General features: G+C 37.2%; 1 long non-coding RNA gene across 1 annotated transcript; it reads left to right on the top strand.

The window, feature by feature from the left end:
- The first annotated feature begins 3,077 nt into the window (after nt 1-3,077).
- LOC117063454 lies at nt 3,078-7,133 on the top strand. Its single transcript, XR_004428936.1, has 3 exons — nt 3,078-3,284; nt 4,508-4,641; nt 6,155-7,133. It is a non-coding gene; the product is annotated as an uncharacterized LOC117063454 (long non-coding RNA).
- Nucleotides 7,134-13,893: the final 6,760 nt, after the last annotated feature.

The raw sequence follows: 13,893 nt of genomic DNA, 5'->3' as shown, positions 1-13,893 counted from the left end.
TTAATGTAGGACTTGTCGAATATTCTCCACATTGACAACTACAAAGCTGCCAAGTAGGAAACGTCTCAGGTAAGAGACCCTCTGGAGTCTCAGATTCAGATCCTTCCCAGATGAAGTCCTTCTTTGGTTGGTGATCTTAGACACCTACCTCTTCTGCTTAGTTCTATCAAATTCTCATTGGTTCACTATGCCTTTTTCCTGTACATAGATCTTCCCCTTAGGCAATTCTGTTATTCTCTTAGAATAGTGTTTGTCCTGTTCCCCAGTCTCCTACAGCCATAGACATATCTTCTTCTGACTTACTGATGGTTTCTCTATTCTGGTTACATTAGAAATGTAACTTTGTAAAATACTGCTATGCAAGCTTCTAAGCAAGTTTGATTTCATTGGTTTAGAGAGGGGGCCAAGAATTTGAAGTTTTTAACATTCTCTTGGGTAATTCTAGCATACAGTCAGACTGAGAACACTCCATTTTCTGTTTTACATTGTGCTCAGCTAAGAAGTTCCTGTTTTGTCTTTCTCCTCAATTTTAGGCCAGAACCCTGGCTTACAGTTTAACTGTTAGAAATTAATATTTGCAAGTATAGACATTCACCTAAAAAGCTGACAGTGATATAGACTATGTAAAATAAAACCAAATAAAATTATATAAACATAATGTATAATAGAAGAGTGTTATACTCTGCTCTACTTCTATTACCTTGTGGAAATAACTAGAATCCTCAGATATTTTAAAGGTTTTAAGGCTAGAGATTCCCCAAATGGGTTTAAGAACTGCTTAGTTAATATATGAATTATAAATTGATATGAAACTGAAAGATTTGGTGAAACAAGATCTTGAGACTCTCTACCAATGTTCGCTCTCCTCTCCCCAAGCATTTCTGCCAATTTCAAACGCTGGAGAAATCAAGGAGTCAAGAATGTGATTTTCTTCAAGGAAAGGATTGCCTTGAGTAGAATTTAGAACACATGACTCCCACTCAAATGTGCTGCCCAGTAGAAGATGCTGCCAATGATTAAATCAAACTGGGTTTGCTGCCCACTCTGTACCGTTTCCAGGATTTTTGATGTTAATTACTATTGAGTACAATGACATGGGATATTTCTCAGCCCATCACTATGTTTTGTATAGCACATAAAGTGTCTGGGGTATATATGAATGACTAATAAATATATGTGTGTAATAGGTTTAGCTAAAATAAAATGATTCACATTAGGACAGAATGCCCTCCTCCATCCATTTGAAATTGTTTTATTTAATTGTATTCTACACTATTGAATCCCTAATATTTCTGTCAGCAATCAATGGAAATGATGATGGCATAAAATCTACACGCCTAACATCTAATTTATCAGGAAAAATTAGTGGGTTTAAATACATAATTAGTTTATAAAATGTGGTTTTGAACACATTTACAGAATGAGAGTTTTTATCTGCCAGCTCACTGAAAAGGCCTTTATGAGTGTTTAGGGAACTTTAAGGACAATTGTAAAAGAACTTGTAACCAATTGGAGGATGAGCCTTGGAAGAGGAGCATAAACTGTTGGCCCAAAATTGTTACGAAACTGTTTCATCTTCCCAAAAACGTATTCTGTGTGAGTTCTGAACAGCCATTTCTCTATTTCTGTTCCACCTCCCTTGCTTTTTGTTTCTCTTTGGAGAATGTTAACAGAGTTTGCTAAGCCTAGGTTTTGTTACTTTTGTGAAGATACATGGATGAGTAATTGAAAAATCAAAAAGATTTGACAAATCGGAAAGCCAGAGTGAGAGACAGAATACACAAATGTGTGATTCTTGAGAGACCCCCAACCATGCTGCCTTCCCTTTAATTTGCAGACCTGTTATGTAGGTGTATCTTCTTTGTTCTCTTTTTCCCTGTCAACTAAGTAGGTCAAAGTTGACCCAGCAGCGTTTAACAGCTCTTTAGAGATGAAGCAGAATACAGTGACACAGCAGAATCACTACTTTTAAGCATGAAGTTTTGTTCTTTTAAAACAGTTATTAAGATTGGGTAAATGCCCAGGTAACAGATTTTTTTCCCAGAACAGAATAAAGGACTTTCTTTCCTATCTCAAAAATTAACGGAGAATATCAATAGAATAGAAAATTGTCAAAACATGATGGTTCCCTGCTGCCACAGCAAGGACAAGGTAAAACTAGAAAGCAGATGGCAAACAGAAGCCTGCTTTGTAACAATGAGTGATTAGCAGTGACTCAAGGGTTTTGAGCAACTGATCAATTGACGAAAGAAGGAAGGGGACACTGCAAGAGGTGGGAGGAAAATAAATCTGTCTCTATTTTGCTCTACTAAAGAAAATTCTGTTTTTTAACCCTTGAATAAAAACCAGAAGATATTTTTGGTTTTTCTCTTTTTATTTATGTATTTATTTATGTATGTATGTATTTCTTTCTTTCTTTCTTTATTTATTTTTGAGATGGAGTCTCACTCTGTCACCCAGGCTGGAGTACAGTGATGCGATCTCGGCTCACTGCAACCTCCACCTCCTGGGTTCAGGCGATCCTCCCACCTCAGCCTCCTCCCACCTCAGCCTCCCAAGTAGCTGGGATAAAAGGTGCCTACCACCACTCCCAGCTAATTTTTGTATTTTTAGTAGAGACGGGGTTTCGCCATGTTGGTCAGGCTGGTCTCCAGCTCCTGATCCCAAGTGATCCACCCGCCTCAGCCTCTCAAAGTGCTGGGATTACAGACGTGAGCCACTATGCCCGGCCTAGATACTCTTTATTGAATATCACAATTTATAAGGTTACAAGCTGGTTAGAAATCGTGCCTTCATCCTCTTGTAGGATAATGGCAATTGACTTCTTCTCTTCTGCAACTATTTCAAAAAAGTCTAGGGAAATGTATTGCAATGGACAAAACCTTATCAGCCTACATTAATAGATGATTAGGGCCATGTGTTATACAATTCCAGGGGATAACATTCATGCAGATGACTTACTATTTTTGCATAGCAGGTAGGAATCTCAAACCATGAACATAACTGTGCAAGACATACCCATTTGTTTTCTATAACCAAACTTAATTTCTGACTCTAGGATTCTCATCATGCATTTTTTGGAGGAAAATTTATCCTCTGCCTTTCTTGGAAGCCTCCTCCAGCCCAAAATGTGCCATTGTTCTGGGATTTTGCACACCACCAAGTGGATACTGGGAGGAGCTAGGTTTGAGCCATCCCCAGAGGCTGCCTGTTAAAGTGAATGACCCCCAGCAAGTGGAAAGAGACCATAGGTCATCAAGAGAGGACAGAAGCTGAGGAGGCTGGTAAGAGGTCATTTGGAAAGTGTCTCATAGAGAATGGTGCAGATTAGAATTCCTTGGTGGGGAGGCATTTAAGTAATCTGCAAATACAACCCAACAGAGACTACATTTTAATGACCATTGAGACAGAACCACAAACAGCAAAAGCTAAGTAAAGAAGCCTTTTCTCTTGCTTTCAGCCCTCCTCTTCCCCACTGGAGGAGAAGAGGGGATGTAGTATTGGGAGCTGGAGTTTAGAAGAAGACAGCAGTAGAAACAGCCTGTACTTCCTACTCCTGGTACCCAAACAAAGCCAGAAGTCAGGTTTCAGTTAAGAGGAGAGAAGCTTTAGTTTAAATTAAAAAATTGAAGTGAGACTTATGTATACCTAAAGATAAGACTGTAGCTGTGGTTGAAAATGACCAGAAATGCTATGGGATCTCTCTGAGATGTTGCCAAGTGGTAGGGAGGTATCTAGCAGGGCATGGGTGGAGAGTGGTTTGCTGATTGTATCCTAAACAGAATGTGCTTACGTGCTTTGTCCCTTCCAGTCTGACTGCCCTCTGATGCCTCCCTGTCCTCCTTCCTCCCCAGTCAAACCATGACTTGAAGCCATTCTGCACTAGGCTCCTGCTGCCTCCCTGGAGGCTGCATTTGACTCTTCCCTGCTCCAAGGTCTCCCTTTCTGGGGAAACCTCTCTCTCCCTCCTACTTTTTTCAAATTCCACTTTTTCCTGCAAATATTGTCTCCCTTATATATCCTCTGTAAACAGTGTAAGTTCTTCTATGGGCTTACATTTTATTTTTAGAAACAAAAGCCAGAAGGGGCAAAGGCTACTTTACTTTCTATACCTGAAGTAGTGACTATTGGCATGAGTATAGAAAGGGCAAAGGACAAATTAAAATGGTGAGGAAAAAATATAAATTATATATCAAAGCCATATGCAATTCTACGTTGATTTCCAATGGAATTTAGTCATTCTTGAGCTGTTGGATTTTGCTGTTGGACACAGAAGATAAATGTAACTTAAATGAATCATAGCATATTTTATACAGCATATGCTTGCCTTCTTCCCTGTGCTTTATGTGGGCTGAGTAAGAGGAGAAGCAGAGAACTCACCATATTTATAATTAAATAATTAATCTAATAGTTCTTACACATCTGCCTTTGATGCTCAACTGCAAGCTCCATGACTGCTGAAACTATGTTCGTTTTCTCACTGTGGATCTGAATTTCTTCTCCATAGGTATATTCTTGTTATATGAATGAGTGAATCTGTCAAAGTGGCAGGTATGGTGGGAGGTGTAGGTCAGGAGCGTGGCAGCCAGGACCAGGCTGCTATTCAGCCACTTTGCATGAAGAGCAGGGGATTTGGGAAAGGTGAGTAGACCTGGACTAAGTCATCTCCTGAGATTCCTTACAACCCACCCAACTGTCCGGGGGCTTTCTGATTCAGGGTCAGTCTGGTCTTACATATGACCTGCCATAGCTTTGAGAGTTATAAGATATAATACGATAGGTTTTTGTTCAAGCACTTGTCAAAACAGAAAATTACCAGACTATTTCTTTTTACTTTCAAGAGGTGTGAAAAAATGGCATCAACCCATTGGTAACATTTATGCCTATAAACAATAGAAACACCTCAACTTACTGTTTGGCTTTAAGAGAAAAATTTTAAAAATTAAGTTGCCACTTCTTCACATTTAATTAGCATATTCACAGACTAAAAAAGAAATAATTGCAGGTCTCTTAAAGGCCTTATGGTTTACTCCAAAGTCAGTAGTTTCCAATTTAACTTGGACTAATGGGTTAGTCAGCTGAGGATTGCTTTGGAGAGAGGGACTTACTTTAGTGTTTACAGAGAACACTGATTCTTAAAGACTTCATGTTCTGAAAAGCATTATAATGATGAAATGATTATAAATAATAATATTCATAGGGCACTTTATGAAGAAGCCTGCCATAGCTATGATTTCATGTCTAAACCAACCCAGAGAGTAGCACATGAACCAATGGTGTAGGTCCTCAGAGACACTTTTCCCTGCTTCCCCACTCCCACCCAGCTTCTGAGTCTCCATACAGCTCGGATTCAAAGATTCTCTTTTGTTCCTTCTCCATGATAGTTAGACCCACATGCTCAGTTCCTTGGTTGTTCCAGCACACAATAGCTATGGTTTGAAATATCCCAGCCTTTCCTTTCTGTTTCATCCATATCCTACCCATCATCTCAAAGACAGCTCATCTGGTTCACTCCTCTGAAAATTTGTGAAACATATTTGGTATTTCATTATATTCACTCTTTCAGTGCTGCTGAACTGTTTCATCTGCTTCAGGTATTAGTGGCACAACTGGGTGTGAGATGAAGGAAGGAGGGGACCATGCCTTGCACATTACGTTGCAGAGATTCAGTTAGTAGATGTACACTTGTTGAATAAATGGTCCAGAATCATACCAATTGGAATACTTCCTTAAGTCAAGTTACATGTTTGTTTGGTGCCCTAGAAAATGTCTAGCACTTATTAGGTGTTCAATAAATATTAATACTGCACTTGTAACCTGAGATGTTGAATTTGGTTTTAAAATAAGCCAACAAAGTAAGCAAGCGACTTCCCAGGTATGTTAACTTTTATGACTTCTGTGTTTACAACTCTACTGCCATATTGAGAAAATAACTGTTTACTATCATGACCCTGTGGTAAAAATCCATACTCATTAAGAAATAAAAGTTTGATTTTCAAGTCAGTTACAGGTAAAATCAAATAAAGGAAGAAAGGAAGGAAAGCAGGAGGAAGGGAAGGAGAGAGGGAGGGAGGAAAGAAGAAAAAAAGAAAGAAATTAAAATGCATTTGACATATTGAATGTATTAATTCAATTACCACCCAATCTTTTGCAGTGCCTCCTAATCCTGGACAACAGAACATTGCTGGACAATCATGGCAAAGCTGAGCTCAGTGGACTCACCATGGATTTACTCTGATCTGCATTACTTAGATCATTAATGCCAATCCCTTTTTTCCCAGTAGCTTTATGTCTGTTCACATCATTTCATTCTCAATTACACTAGCTCTATGCTGTTACCTTCAGCTGTTATCCTTACCCTCTATCTAAATAAGAACTCCTTTGATTTCCTTCCTCCTCACTTTACAATTTTCTTTTTCTTTGATCATTCTCTTATTTTTCTCATCCTGTCTCAGGAGTGCTCTTTCTTCCCAAGGCTGTGCCTTCCTCTCTGCGTGTATCTTGTCCCCTCCTGGCTTTCCAGGACCACTGCGTGAATTACCTTATATTCTCTTGCATCTTCAGTGTCACCCTTTTCATGAGCTCTGCAACGGTACTATTGCCCAAGCTCTAGAAAATCCCCCTCTTTTAAATTATTGTATATCTAGCCCTTCATTTACTACCTCGTTTCACAAACGTACAATAAACATGTTATTTCCCTTTATCTACTCTTTTGGTTTGAGGCATATCATCCTTCTAGTTCTCACACCTAAGGTCTCAAATTCCACCTGTAAGGGGGTGAGCTTGCACTTAGGTTCTAGGCTAAATCTAGTCACAGAAAAGTAACTAGTGCAGTTAGATTCACAGTTTAGAGTGTCTGTGGAAACGCTCCACCTTGGGATAGGATTCTGCCTGTGTTACTGTTACTTGAGCATACTGATGCCACCTGAATATTCACCTGCTTCAGCTTGTGCCTGTTGACCCCTTGTACACTCTCTTCTCCCCCTCTCATGTTTGGAAGAATTAACCTTAAAATGTTAACTTCATTATTGATAAAGCTAATTGGAGAATATATCTTTAGATGTTTGGTCAAAAGCCTTGCTGAGTTGAATTTTCTCCTACAACAGCAACCCAGAATGCATTCTCTCTGCACTTGGTTTGCAGGCTGGCTTATGGAGAGTCAGGGGTTAAGTGTTCTTCCAACTCTGCAGAAGATGCATCAGTCATCTACTAGGAAAAGAGGAAAATCAGAGATAAGCTGAAAGCATTCCTCTCATAATTTTCCATTCCTGGGGAGTAGATTTGACATTTTTTTTTCCCTTAATGGAAACATGAGTCATGAGGAATAAATGCTCCCTGCTATCAGTCCTCTCTCTCTCTTCTAGGGCTTCTCCTGGTTCCTATTCTGCCCCCAGAAAGCTTGTCGAATCTTGGCTACCCTGATCCAGCCTCCACCAGCCCCGATGCTGCTAGTATACACTGCTCCTTAACCACACATACTGTGGTTTCTGCTTTAATAACCAACCACACCAACATGGCACATGTGTACATATGTAACAAACCTGCACGTTGTGCACATGTACCTTAAAACTTAAAGTATAAAAACAAATCAACCATAAGGCTTTAATTACCCAATCTAGCCACACGTTCCCAGTCCTTTTCTTCTCTAACTTCTCAGCTCTAAAATTTTGAATACATCCCGTTTGATTGTGGACAAAGAGACAATGATCATAGGTAATGCCCTATGTTTTTGTACACTAAGTTTCTTTTGTAAATACCGTTGTTTCTGGCCAGGCGTGGTGGCTCACACCTGTAATCCCAGCACTTTGGAAGGCTGAGGCAGGCGGATTGCCTGAGATCAGGAGTTCAAGATCAGCCTGACCAACATGGTGAAACCCCATCTCTACTAAAAATACAAAAATTAGCTGGGTATGGTGGCACGTGCCTAAAATCCCAGCTACTGAGGAGGCTGAGGCAGGAAAATCACTTGAACCCAGCAGGAGGAGATTGCAGTGAGCCAAGATTTTGCCACTGCACTCCAGCCTGGGTGAGAGAGCAAGACGCTGTCTCAGAAAAATTAGATAAACAAATAAATAAAAACCGTTGTTTCTAATTAAAAAAAAAAAGCAGTTTCCTTAACATTCAAGTATGCTCTATTCTAAGGCTTTTCTAAAAACCAATATTCATGTAAAAAATACTTTCTACTGATGTAGAAGAGGGGTAAGAACTTTGGAGTGAAAACAGATTAGAACTTGGGTTTGAATTCCAATTCTGACACTTACTAGTTAAATGACCTTATTTAATTTCTCATCACTTCAGTAATTTCATTTCTAAACTGGTGATTAACAGTGGCTAATGTGTATTAAATACACAGTGCTAATCACTGAGGGCTTTATATGCATTATCTTATTTAATCTTACAACTCCATGAAGTAACCCTATTATTCTTTCCATTTTACAGATTTTAAAAATGAGATTTAATGAACAAAAGAAACTTGCCCAAAGTCACACAACCAGTAAGTGAGAGAGTTTGGAATCAAATCTAATAAAACACATATTTGAACTCAGGTTTCTGTAACTCCAAAGTTAAAACTCTTAAAAGCTGTGCTTTTCTTCTTTTTCTATACTTAGTGTATGCAAAGATCTCCTACAGTGCCTTGTACTGATTATGAAGTCGCTAGACAATAGCTGTCATTATCATCATTGTCATCATTATTATAAACAAAAGATAATGTTCGAGCTTGGCCATCAGTCTTTTTGCAGTATTTTTCAATTTGGTTTCTTATTATGGATTTACTAAAAGGAGTCAGTTTCTCTTTTTATATGGACACTTTGTAGTAGAATTGAAGATAACAATTATTAGATAAATTGACATGGTGTTATTCATGTTCAAGAAGGAAACATTGACATGTTTCTTAATAAGCTAAGTACGAGAAAAATTTTCCTATGACACAAAACACAAAAACAATAAAACAATCGATCAATTCAGCTACATAAAAATAAAACAACTTTTGCATGGCAAAAGTAAGTATTATTTTTAAAAAGTGAAAAGATAAATGACAAGCTGGGGAAAATAATTGCTACTTCTGTCACAAACGAAAGATTATTCTGGCATGAAGACAGCCACATTGACCTACGGGATAGACTAGAATGCCAGGAAACAAGCTCTCACACAGATGGTCAGAAGCTTTTTACAAGGGGACCAAGATCATTCAATGAGGAAGAAACAGTCTTCCACAAATGGTGCTGGGAAAACTGGATATCTACTTGCAAAAAAATGAAGTTGACCCCTGCTTTTATACCACATACAAAAATCAACTCAAAATGTATCAAAGATTGGGGTGAGTGTGGTGGCTCACACTAACCCTAGTACTTTGGGAGGCCAAGGTGGGTGGATTACCTGAGGTCAGGAGCTGGAGACCAGCCTGGCCAACTTGGTGAAACCCCAACTCCACTAAAAATACACAAGTTAGCCGGGCGTGGTAGCACATGCCTGTAATGCCAGCTACTTGGGAAGCTGAGGCAGGAGAATCACTTGAACCCAGGAGGCAGAAGTTGCTGTGAGCTGAGATTGTGCCACTACACTCCAACCTGGGTGATAGAGCCAGACTCTGTCTCAAAAAAATAAAGTATCAAAAATCTAAACATGAGGGCTAAAACAATAAAATTACTAGAAGAAAAAACATGGTAGAAAGCTTCCTGACATTGGATTTAGCAAAGATTTCTTAGATATGATGTAAAATCACAGGCAATGAAAAAATAGATAAATTGTTGGACTACATCAAAATGTCAAAATTCTGTGCACCAAAGGACATAGTAAACAATGTAAAAAGGCAACTAAAGAATGCAGGAAAATATCTGCAAATCATATAATTGATAAAGAATTAATATCTAGAATTTATAAATAACTCTTAGAACTCAAATAATAACAAAACATCCTGATTAATAAATAGGCAAAGAACTTTAATACATATTTATCCAAAGAAGATATGCAAAAAGCCAATAAATAAGCACATAAAAAGATATTCAATATCACTTAGGGAAATGCAAATCAAAACCACAGTGCAAAACCACTTCACCTCATAAAGATGGCTACTATAAAAATAAATAAATAAAAACAGAAAATAACAAGTGTTGGCAAGGATGTGAAGAAATTGGAACCATTGTGCATTGCTGGTATGACTGGAAAATGGTACAGATGCCGTGGAAAACAAATTGCAGTTGATCCTTGAATACCATGGATTTGAACTGCACAAGTTCATTTTACTTGAATTTTTTTGATTTTTTTTTTCAATAAAATGTGCACTATGTGCTGCTTCTCCTGCCACTTCTTCCACCTCCTCCAAGTCTTCTGCCTCTGCCATCCTGGAGACAGCAAAGCCAACCCCTCCTTTTCCTCCTCTTCCTCAGCCTACTCAACATGAAGATGACAAGGATGAAGATGTTTATGATGATCCACTTCCACTTAATGAATAGTAAATATATTTTCTCTTACGATTTTCTTAATGACATTTTCTTTCTTAGCTTCTTTTTTGTAAGAATATAATATAATATATATATAACATGCAAAAAAAAGTGTTAACTGTTTATGTTATTGGTGAAGCTTCTGGTCAATAGTAGACTATTAGTAGTGTTGTTTTGGGAGACTCAAAAGTTAAATGCAAATTTTTGACTGTGTAGGGGTCAGCACCCATAACTCCCAAGTTGTTCAAAGCTCATCTGTAAATATAGAGTTGCCATATGACCCAGCTGTTCCACTTCTAGGTATATGTGTTAGTTTGCTTTGCGTTCCTGTAACGGAACACCTGAGACAGTGTAATTTATAAGGAACAGAAATTTATTTCTCACAGTTCTGGAAGCTGGAAGTCCAAGATCAAGGCCAGGACTAGTGAGGACCTTCTCCTGCATTCTCCCATGGCGGAAGGTGGAAGAGCAAGGAAGAGAAACCCTGTGACCTCACATGGCAGCCAAGCAGAAGAGGACAGGTGAACCCACTCTCTTAATTCCTTTTTTATGATAGCATTAATCCATTCATGAGCCCTAATCTAAACACCTCCCACTGGGCCTCACCTCCCAGCACTGTCACTTTGGGGATAAAGTTTTCAACATATAAATTTTGGGGAACACGTTCAGTTCATAGCAGTATATATCCAAAAAATGAAAGCAGGGTCTGTAACACCTGTACACTATGTTCATAGCAGCATTACTCACAATAGCTAAAACAGGAAGCAACCCAAGTGTCCATCAATAGATAGATGAATGGATAAACAATCTGACATATGCCTACAGTAAGATACTATTTAGCCTTTGAAAAGAAGGTAATTCTGACACATGCTGCAACGTGGATAAACCTTGAAGACATTAAGCTAAGTGAAATAAGCCAGGCACAAAAGGGCAAATATTATGATTCTACTTATATGAGGTAGCTAGAATAGTCAAAATCACAGAGGCAGAAAGTAGAATGGTGGTTGCCAAGGGCTGGGGTAGGGGGAAAGGAAGAGTTATCGTTCAATGGTACAGTGTTTCAGTTTGGGATGATGAAAAAGTTATGGAGATAGATGGTGCTGATGGTGGTAATAACACAACAATGTGAATGAACTGTATGCTACTGAACTGTCCACATAGAAATGGCTAAAATGGTAAATTTTATGTTATACATATTTTAGCACAATACCAATACAAGAATGATTATTATTGCTTATATATAAAGTGCCTCTAAAAATTGAGAAAAAAAAATCAATTCAATTTTTTAAATGGGCAGAACACTTAAAAATACTTAGCAGAAAAAGAAATGCTTATGGCCTTTAAACATATGAAAAATGTTGAACCTCACTTATTTGAGAAAAGCATATTAAAATATATTTGTATAATAGTTCTCTGACCTGTTATGTAGGAAAAATCCAAAAGCTTGACAATGTACAGTGATGGTAAGGCTTTGGAGAAGCAAACAGTCTCATACATTGTTGGTAGGAATATAAAAATGGTACACCACCAGTGGATGGAATTTGCTAATATCTAGCAAAATTATATGTGCATGTATGTTTTCAGCCAGCAATTCCACTTCTAGGAGTCTATTTCAAAGGTATACTGGCTAAAATAGAAAATGACATTTTCATGAGGGAGCATCCATTGCAGTATTATTTGTAACAACAAAAGATTACAAACAACCTCCAAATATTCATTAAAAGTTGAATAACTGATGACATACATCTATTAGAATGAAAAGTGATATAACTATGAAAAAGAAATTAGGAAGACCTCTATGTATCACTGTGGAGATATGGCCAGGATATATTTAGTAAAAAGAAGCAACAAAGCCAACAAAGTTTAAAGAGCCTATACTATGCTACTTTTTGTCTCATAAAGGGATAAATACAGTACTTTTTTATATTTAAAAAGAAACAATGAAATGATGAATCAAAAAATAAAAATTGTATGCTACAGAGGGATAAGGAAAATAAGACAGCAGAAATGGAATCCAGACCTCTCTAATGTTACCTTATTTTATGATTTTAACTTGGAACCATGTAAATATCTCACATAATTAAAAAATAAGATGAAATAAAGATTTAAAATGTGATTTCTAAAAACATAAAAATGTGATTTCTAGAAATATAAAAAAGAGAAACAAAATACATATTTTGTCTATTCATCACTAGTAGAATATCATAAGGACAAAAAGAACCAAAAAAACCTGAAGTTTTTTTTATTGTCAACACAATTGTTATTATTATTTTGAAACAATAAATATTTGTATTAATGTGATTTAGGAAGTAAGATTTTCAGCACAGGAGAAAAAAGTGCATCTATAAAAGCAAAGGTGTTAAGGAAAACTCTATGTAATCTTTGACTTGAAAAACATAGTATAAATTGATGAGTTTTTAAAAATCAGTCCAAACTATTGTCAAAAATAACAGTAGAAACTGATGATTTACTTATAAGTCCAAAAATATTGATATTTTCTACCTCTACCCACGGAAAAATCTGAGGAATAGTGACAACCTAGTTTTGATGAACACCCTTAATGCCCAGCTTGTAGTCTCTAAATACTATTTCCTAATTTAAAAAAACACAAGAGCTCCATGGTAAAGTAGCAGGTTTCAGGTCTAAGGCAGGGAATATAGATGGTAAGTATGAGACAACTTGACACTCCTTAAGCAAGTAAGTTACAAAAAGCTTGGGGTTTTGCCGAAAGGACATTCAAGAAAACTTGAGAAACTCTCACTGGTCAAAGATAGGGCTATTTGAACATCAATAACAATACTGTCACTGATTAAAACATCAAATATATAAAAATCTATGAGTTCATTATAATGCTTTGAAAAGGGAATCTGGCTTATTACCTTTGAATGTGGCTAGAACACTGGCTTATTATTCTAAACATTGAAAATTAAAAAGAAAGAATTGAGTATCAATCCTGCCTCTCTTCTATGAACCATGTTTCTAGTAAATCAAAGAGCTGATAAAGCTGAATTTGTCTTCATATAAGAATCACAGCAAATAAATCAGTTTCTCATCTCTAAAATGAGAATATTTGTGATCTACTTTATATTGTTGCTGTGGCTCACAGTAAAGGTCCAGTACACATTAGCTTTTACAATTACACATTTTGAAGGGTATGCTTTCTTTTAAAAAATGCTATAGAGAAAGTACACATGCTTTCAAATGTCTTATTCCATATGCTATTCCATAAGGATAAGCCAGGAAGAAAAATGTGTTTTAGGATTTTTTTTCTTTATCCTTAACCTTTGGGAGTTTGGGAATTTGATTATTAAATTCCTTGAGGTAGTCTTCTTTGGGTTAAATCTGCTCACTGGTCAATATCCTTCTCAGACTTGAGTATTGATCCCTTTCTGTAGGGTTTTTAAAAAATTTTTATTTTCTGAGACAGAATTTTGTTCAAGTCACCCAGGCT

This window comes from Trachypithecus francoisi, unplaced genomic scaffold (genome assembly GCF_009764315.1).
Source record: "Trachypithecus francoisi isolate TF-2019V2 unplaced genomic scaffold, Tfra_2.0 Lachesis_group18, whole genome shotgun sequence".
Lineage (NCBI taxonomy): Eukaryota > Metazoa > Chordata > Mammalia > Primates > Cercopithecidae > Trachypithecus > Trachypithecus francoisi.
The sequence above is the reverse complement of the archived record's forward strand: the minus strand, read 5'-3'. Positions and strand labels throughout refer to the sequence as shown.